At 36.7% G+C, this 6,751-nt stretch overlaps 1 long non-coding RNA gene across 1 annotated transcript; it reads left to right on the forward strand.

The window, feature by feature from the left end:
- The first annotated feature begins 1,317 nt into the window (after positions 1 to 1,317).
- Positions 1,318 to 5,077, forward strand: LOC139743822 (uncharacterized). The gene is made up of 3 exons (XR_011711789.1): positions 1,318 to 1,459; positions 3,758 to 3,855; positions 4,300 to 5,077. It is a non-coding gene; the product is annotated as an uncharacterized lncRNA (long non-coding RNA).
- Positions 5,078 to 6,751: the final 1,674 nt, after the last annotated feature.

Here is a 6,751-nt window from a genome sequence, read left to right on the forward strand (position 1 = left end):
GGGTTATTTTACAGAGCGGAGCTGGAAATTCATCTAATGGTGCCCCGGCAATTTCTTCAAATCAGCGATGTAATCGCGATACTCCGACAACTTGTTTGTCATGTCTTTCACTCGCCTAGAACCTCAACGAGGGGGAGATTATCTGAAAATAACTCGAAGATCCGTCCTCGTGTACTCTCTCCCCTCCTCAGGTCCCCTGATCTTTAGTCTCCCTCTTTCTCACTTTCAATTTCTATCTCTCTCTCTCTTTAAAAGTCTTTATCATTAATAGTGAGAGAGAAATATAGATGGATAGAAAAAGAGGGGAGAGGAAAAAGACAGAGAGAATGAGAGACAGGGAGAAGATACAGGAAGAAAAGGGAGAGAAGGGGTAAAAACAAAGAGAGAATTACATAACCCGAAACAGGAGCTATACGATTGGCCTCTCCACGGAGTAATGGGAAGTTGATTGCGCTTATCCGGGGTGAAATCAAAGAGCACCTTCCCCCCTGAACTGACGTCGAACTTTGGGATGAGTATAGGCAGTTAAATCGTCATCAGCATGGACGACTTGTCTGGGATAGGCCAAAGGAGGGCTCTGGGAGAAGAAGAGATGGGGGAAGGTGTTAGAAGGAGGGTTACGCTCCGAGGCGGCGCCATGAGGAAGTTGACTCACTGTACAGCCAAAAGTGTGAAAAGCCATGGAAAACGAAGGATCCCTTTTCGGACATGGGTATTTTACTGTTAGCCAGATGGAATACAACACAATAATATAATATGAATACATGCGTATCTTTAAAATGAGAGAAACTATGACTTTGGATGATCGGGTGAGAAGAAGTTCCATGATGTCTGATCAATGATGACTTTTTGATACTTTGACTGATGTCAACTTTATTGGTTATGGCTACTTCTACGTCACTTTTGGAGAGCGTTTACGAGTCAACTGTACATTTAGTCACATAAATGACAATGAAATAGAGCTAACTATTCCCTAACACATTTCAGTACCGTCTTTGATTTCACAAAAAAAAGAAGAAGAAGGAAGAATTCGTCGGTGTTTTCACGAACCGACGCTATTTCGATTTTGGTCAAAATTTTCAAAATCGAGATATTGGTACCAAATGAAAGTGCTTTCAAAACTCTACCAAATCCCAAAATTTTAGATCACAAAATTAATTATTCTTAATTTTATCAAAGAAAGAAAAAAACGACGGTACCCGAAATATCGAGAAATTGAGAAAAACGGGTCTCACGAACCGACGCAGTAAAGATACGCCGGTTCGTGAAACCCGAATTGCGAGGGTGAAGAGCAATGCGGGTTTTACGAACCGTCGCGGTTGCACTATTTTGAGCTTTGTTCAACTTACTGGCCTAGAATTAGGTTTTGGCCCTAATCCAGATCTCAGAGTGAGAACCAAACCTTCTGAAAGATGAATGACGACCTAAGCCAGCCCACTGTCCACTAGTGAAGTGAATGGTAAGCTATAATCCTATTAAAATCATGCTCAAAATAACAGTTTCAGTTGGACTACCATAACCGTTAACTGCGGTAGAGTGTAGTCCCATGTATTCAATCGCGTGATGCTTATGAAGCCTAGTCTGTAAACGCCATCCAATTTCAAATTAGATCCCAAATCATATTATTTATAGTTTCTTTTCGACTTATGTCGTTACTTCTGAGACTACTGAGTACTGTAGTCGTAACGTCTGTGTGCAAGACATGCAAGATGTCAAAGTCTCGAAGACACTCATTGCTATGCCTTGACTTGAGTTGAAAATGAAATCATGAGATTGACAAAGTACTGTAGGCCCTAGGCCTACTAAACTAAAAAAAAAAGTAAAAAGTCTAAAAGTGAAACTCAAAGGAAGAGTAAAGAATAAAGTTAGACATGTTAGACTTTAACTTTCAAGTTTAACTATTAAGTCTAAGTTAAGACTTTACTTCTAATACCAGTTACTAAAACTAAGATCAGCTGAAGTCTAAGACCAAGTCAAATTAACACAGAGTCTATAGTCTAGCTCTAGATCTACATCTCTAGACTAGTGGTAATAGTAGGTAGAGTCCACCCATTTTCCCCCCAATTTTTACTGGTCCATTCCTGAAAAAGTTACTGGTCAGTGTCCAACAGTGATTTTTCCTGGTCAGGGACCGTCGGACCAGTGCCAGTGTGCAGCGTTGGTGTAGATGTCATCTATGACAGTATGCTAAACACTACGAGTAGTACTCTACAGGTTAGGTGGCTTTCCTGTACAGTGCAGTGTTATAGTATACTTGTGAATTCAGCCCTAGTACCGTACTGTGTGTAGATATGTGACATTATGTCTATTTAACGTTAGTTCGAGTGGAGTACCTTTGAAGCACAGCGGTGGGGCTTTTTTTCCCTAAAACTTGTGAATGCGGCCCAACCAAATGGCGTTTACATATTTACGCGTGATTGATAGTGATACAGTAGCGCTGTCGTTATCCACAGCAGCCATACATAATCTTTTGTCCTTTCTTCTTTCCTTTTTTCCCTTTGTTCTTTCACCCTTTTTATTCTTGGAATCGAAGGACTTCTAAGAAATGTCCCTCGACTGATTTAACCAGGACTCTTGAGTCCTGGTAAACCTAACCTAACCGAGTAACCGTTAACGTTTGTTAGGCCTAACATAACAGTAACACTGACTTAGCCCTGTATTGACTTTGTCTTTGGCCGACTTACTGAGATGGCGAGTCTAACTCTTTAACGTTAGTCTAAACGTAGTGGTTTCTGTCAGTGTCAGTGTCACCGGTTATTGTATATGGTGCCATCGCTAACGTACGTTAACAAGTTGATGTTAGTTATCTATGTCAACTTACTGATTCAGTAATAGTGGTACTGTCATCCTGTTGGATATCGCCGCAATATCATCCGTGACGTTTTAATTTCGTGTCACAAAGACAAAAGTTGCCAAGATCTAATAGTATTAGATGTCTAGATCTAGATGTTGTCTAGATCTATAATATAAATTCTGTGTACCACTGGTACCTTAAAAGTGAAAGGTCTAGCTTCACTTAGTCTATAATTAGACCAGACATTCATGAGGCAAAGGCCTATTTAGTAGATATATTCTTATTCTATTTTAACGTCAATTCCTAATAACTCGCCACGTGTTATTCCTAAGGCCAAGGACTTCCGGGTTAGTGATTTTTTTTTTCATAAATACCAAACAGCAGACGTGTTTCATTTGCATTCTTGCACAGACTTCATGAAAATATGTGCAGTATCAAAGAAATATGATGCACATGACAATGCCAGTGTTTTATAGGTGAATGGTTAATACCTTTAAAAGCTGAATGATAATGTAGAGTCTAGGTCTAATTAAGATGTTACAGTCTCTGATAAGAAACAGGTTTGATTGTCATAGACTGTTTCCCAAATGCAGGTACAAGTAGTAATATTCAGCTATTTCAATGCAATGCCTTGTTTACAAATACATGTAGATTTATATTCATGTGAATGATAATTCAATTTCTACATGAGACTTACTAAGTGCTAAACATAATATCTTGCATCAGTAAAATGTGTAAATGACGAGACAATTTGAATATGCATCAAATACGAACAGCAGCATTTTTTGACATTCTTTGATCCTGCATAGGCCTACCATTTTGTTTTATGTTTGATATAAATAGAGCAAAATAATTTCAACTTCAGTTTTGTTGGCTGATTTTTTTTCTTCTCAAAATTAAAGTATCTTGTACCATGATGTTTGATTTTAATCAAAAGTTCTTAATTTCTTCCTTTTCTTTCAGATGACTGGTGCTATGTAGTAGCGAAGAACTGGACTGTCTCAGAAAAGAAAAGGAAAAGTACAGGGTCGTGTACATCACCAACGGATGTGAATACAATGGTAATGTAGAGTCTAGGTCTAATTAAGATGTTAAAGTCTCTGATAATAAACAAGTTTGATTGTCGTAGACTGTTTCCCAAATGCAGTTAGTATTATTCAGCTTTTTCAAAGCAATGCCTTGTTTACAAGGACATGTAGATTTATTCATGTGAATAATAATTTAAATTCTACATGAGACTTACTAAGTGCTAGACATAATATCTTGCATCATTAAAATATGTAAAAGGCGAGACAATTTGAATATGCATCAAAGACGAACAGCAGTATTTTTTTGACATTCTTTGATCCTGTATACCGTTTTGTTTTATGTTTAATATAAATAGAGCAAAATAATTTCAACTACAGTTTAGTTGGCTGATTTCTTTTTCTCAAAATGAAAGTTGTATCTTGTATCATGATGTTTGATTTTAATCGAAAGTTCTTAATTTCTGTCTTTTCTTTCAGATGACTGATGCCATGCAGTAGCGAAGAGCTGGACTGTTTCAGAGAAGAAAAAAGTACAGCATCGTGCTGATCATCAAGGAATGTGAATACAATGGCTTAGGAAAGAAGACAATCTACAGATAGGATAGAAGGGAGAAATTGGGATGAAGGGCGACAACATAAGTACGGTATATCTACAGTGAAATGTGATTGTGAAGTGGAAACATGAAAGGAGAGCCTAAGATTGAAGGTGAAGACAATGCATTCCATTCTGTGATGTCGTAATTACAATTTTGCTACACTTTAATAACACTACAGAGAGACATTTATATCAAGGAAAGCTTCATGTGGATATGGAATGTTAGATTTTTTTAAGTGTTCATTGGTATGTATTTCATGATAATAAATCTTGAAGGTTTTGTGTGGTAATCATAACCTTGTGATAAATCTTGATAGATTTCTAAGTGCACATTGGCAATATTTAGATGATGCTGTAATCAGATTAAGTTCTATTCTCCTTTATTCTTTTATTTATTATTTTGTTGTCTTCAACCCACTTTGAATGTGTCACGTATGATTCTTATAAACATGGGAACATGCACTCCATGTAACTGATAGGACTTATAACAAATTGACATAATTATTCAACCATCACTAGACAGTTCTGTTATAAGATGTTCTTTATTTAACTAAAATTGTAAATTATGATACGTGTATGTTCCCATGCAAACTCACAACAAAATACAGAAATATGATTTCTTTTAATAATAATTCATTATGTCTCTAAATTTACAATTAAAGAAAGTGATTGCAATAAGGATGTCAAACATTGTATATTAAAATCATAGATTATTCATTTGTCTCCATCCGTAGTAACGCACACAACTGCAGGGTGCAGTTTGTAGGCTGCTGTGAAAAAAAAAAAAAATCACAGGCAGCCCAAGCACAATTTGAACCCACGACCTCTGGATTACTAGACCAGCGTCATAACCACTTGACCACCGGAGTGCCCTGGCGCTACCTTTACACATGAATAATTAAGTATAGAAGGGCTTGGGGGCGCTTCAAAGTTTACTGCTCTTATTAAATGTGTACATGTCATTTGCAACTCAACTAAAGATGATTAAACACACTGAAATTCTTACTTTAAATGATATTCATAATCTTTTTTTTTTCTTTAATAGCTTGGGATGTATACTTTATACACTGTATCGGTCTACATTTCGCCTACAATATGGAATTCTTTACTTCGAGACGTTTGTTTTTAACAAACAAAAAATTAAGAGTCCGTTAAAGGTGCTGTAAAACAGTGGTGTTTGTTTGTTTGTTTTTTTTTTGGTGGGGGGGGGGGGGAGTCAAATTAGCCTTGGGCCCTCTCCGCCGTCTTTTTTTTTTCCTTTAGCTGCATTTTTTTTAGTCATCACATGAAAATTCGTCTGCATCCACCCCGTAGTTTTGCTGATGACCTTTCTTTTTAATTATTTTAGCCACACACAATTTTGGCCGAATTTCCCCACCCCTCTTGTGAAATTGCTAGTACATGTACTAAAACACATTCTCAGAATGTGTTTATAGTACTGGTGGATTAAGGATTCACAGGGGGGGGGGGTCGGCCAAAATTTCTCTTTTCTCATATGTAACAAGCCTACGGGGCGAAAGGCTGATATTATGGGCTTTCTACACACATTTTTAGATGCTAATTATTGGTTAACATGAGAACGATCATTTATGTTGTGATTAATTTGTTTCCTTATATATGTATGACTTCTATTAGAGACTTAATTGGCTTGGCACTCCTGACATAGACCTATTTTAGACACCCATTTCCTTCTCTCTCTCGTGCTTTTTCTCTACTGTCCTGTGAATAGTGTAACTACATGTACATGCAGTACCTCTTCTCTTTTGTATGATATACATCAAGTTTTTATCTGAGCATATGGGTGTTGCAGCACTCTCAAGCTTCATGCATATGCAGCAACATCTTTGTGTGTTCATATACATAGTTATGCTTGATATATTAATTTGAGAATGTTATTCTTTCTCTTGTATATGTTCCGTCCGCACTCTATAGATGTAAATGTACAATGTAAGATTTGGTGTGCATGTTCGAACTGTGTTCCTCTTTTTGTGAACACACAAGAACTGATATAATAATGAACTTGAATTACACATATTCTTGAATCTTGATTCCATCTCCATTTGCCATTAGATATGTATTGATTTATGGAGCTCTTCCACAATTGTTATCCTTCCCATTGTCATTACTCATCTCTGAATAATTCAAATTTGATATTTTATTGAGGACCTATGTTTCTTCGATTACATAATGTACCTCTTCAATATATTGCTGCAAAAGGCATAATAAAACATGACCATTATTATATATTTAAAATGAAGCTTGAAATTCTGATAGTGTTGATATTTATGTATTTTTAGGAGTTTATCAGTTTCGAAGAGTGCATGCAGGATGAGT

The sequence above is a fragment of the Diadema antillarum genome, unplaced genomic scaffold (assembly GCF_040938485.1).
Source record: "Diadema antillarum isolate AM-2024a unplaced genomic scaffold, OU_Dant_1.0 scf00000035, whole genome shotgun sequence".
Taxonomy (NCBI): Eukaryota; Metazoa; Echinodermata; class Echinoidea; order Diadematoida; family Diadematidae; genus Diadema; species Diadema antillarum.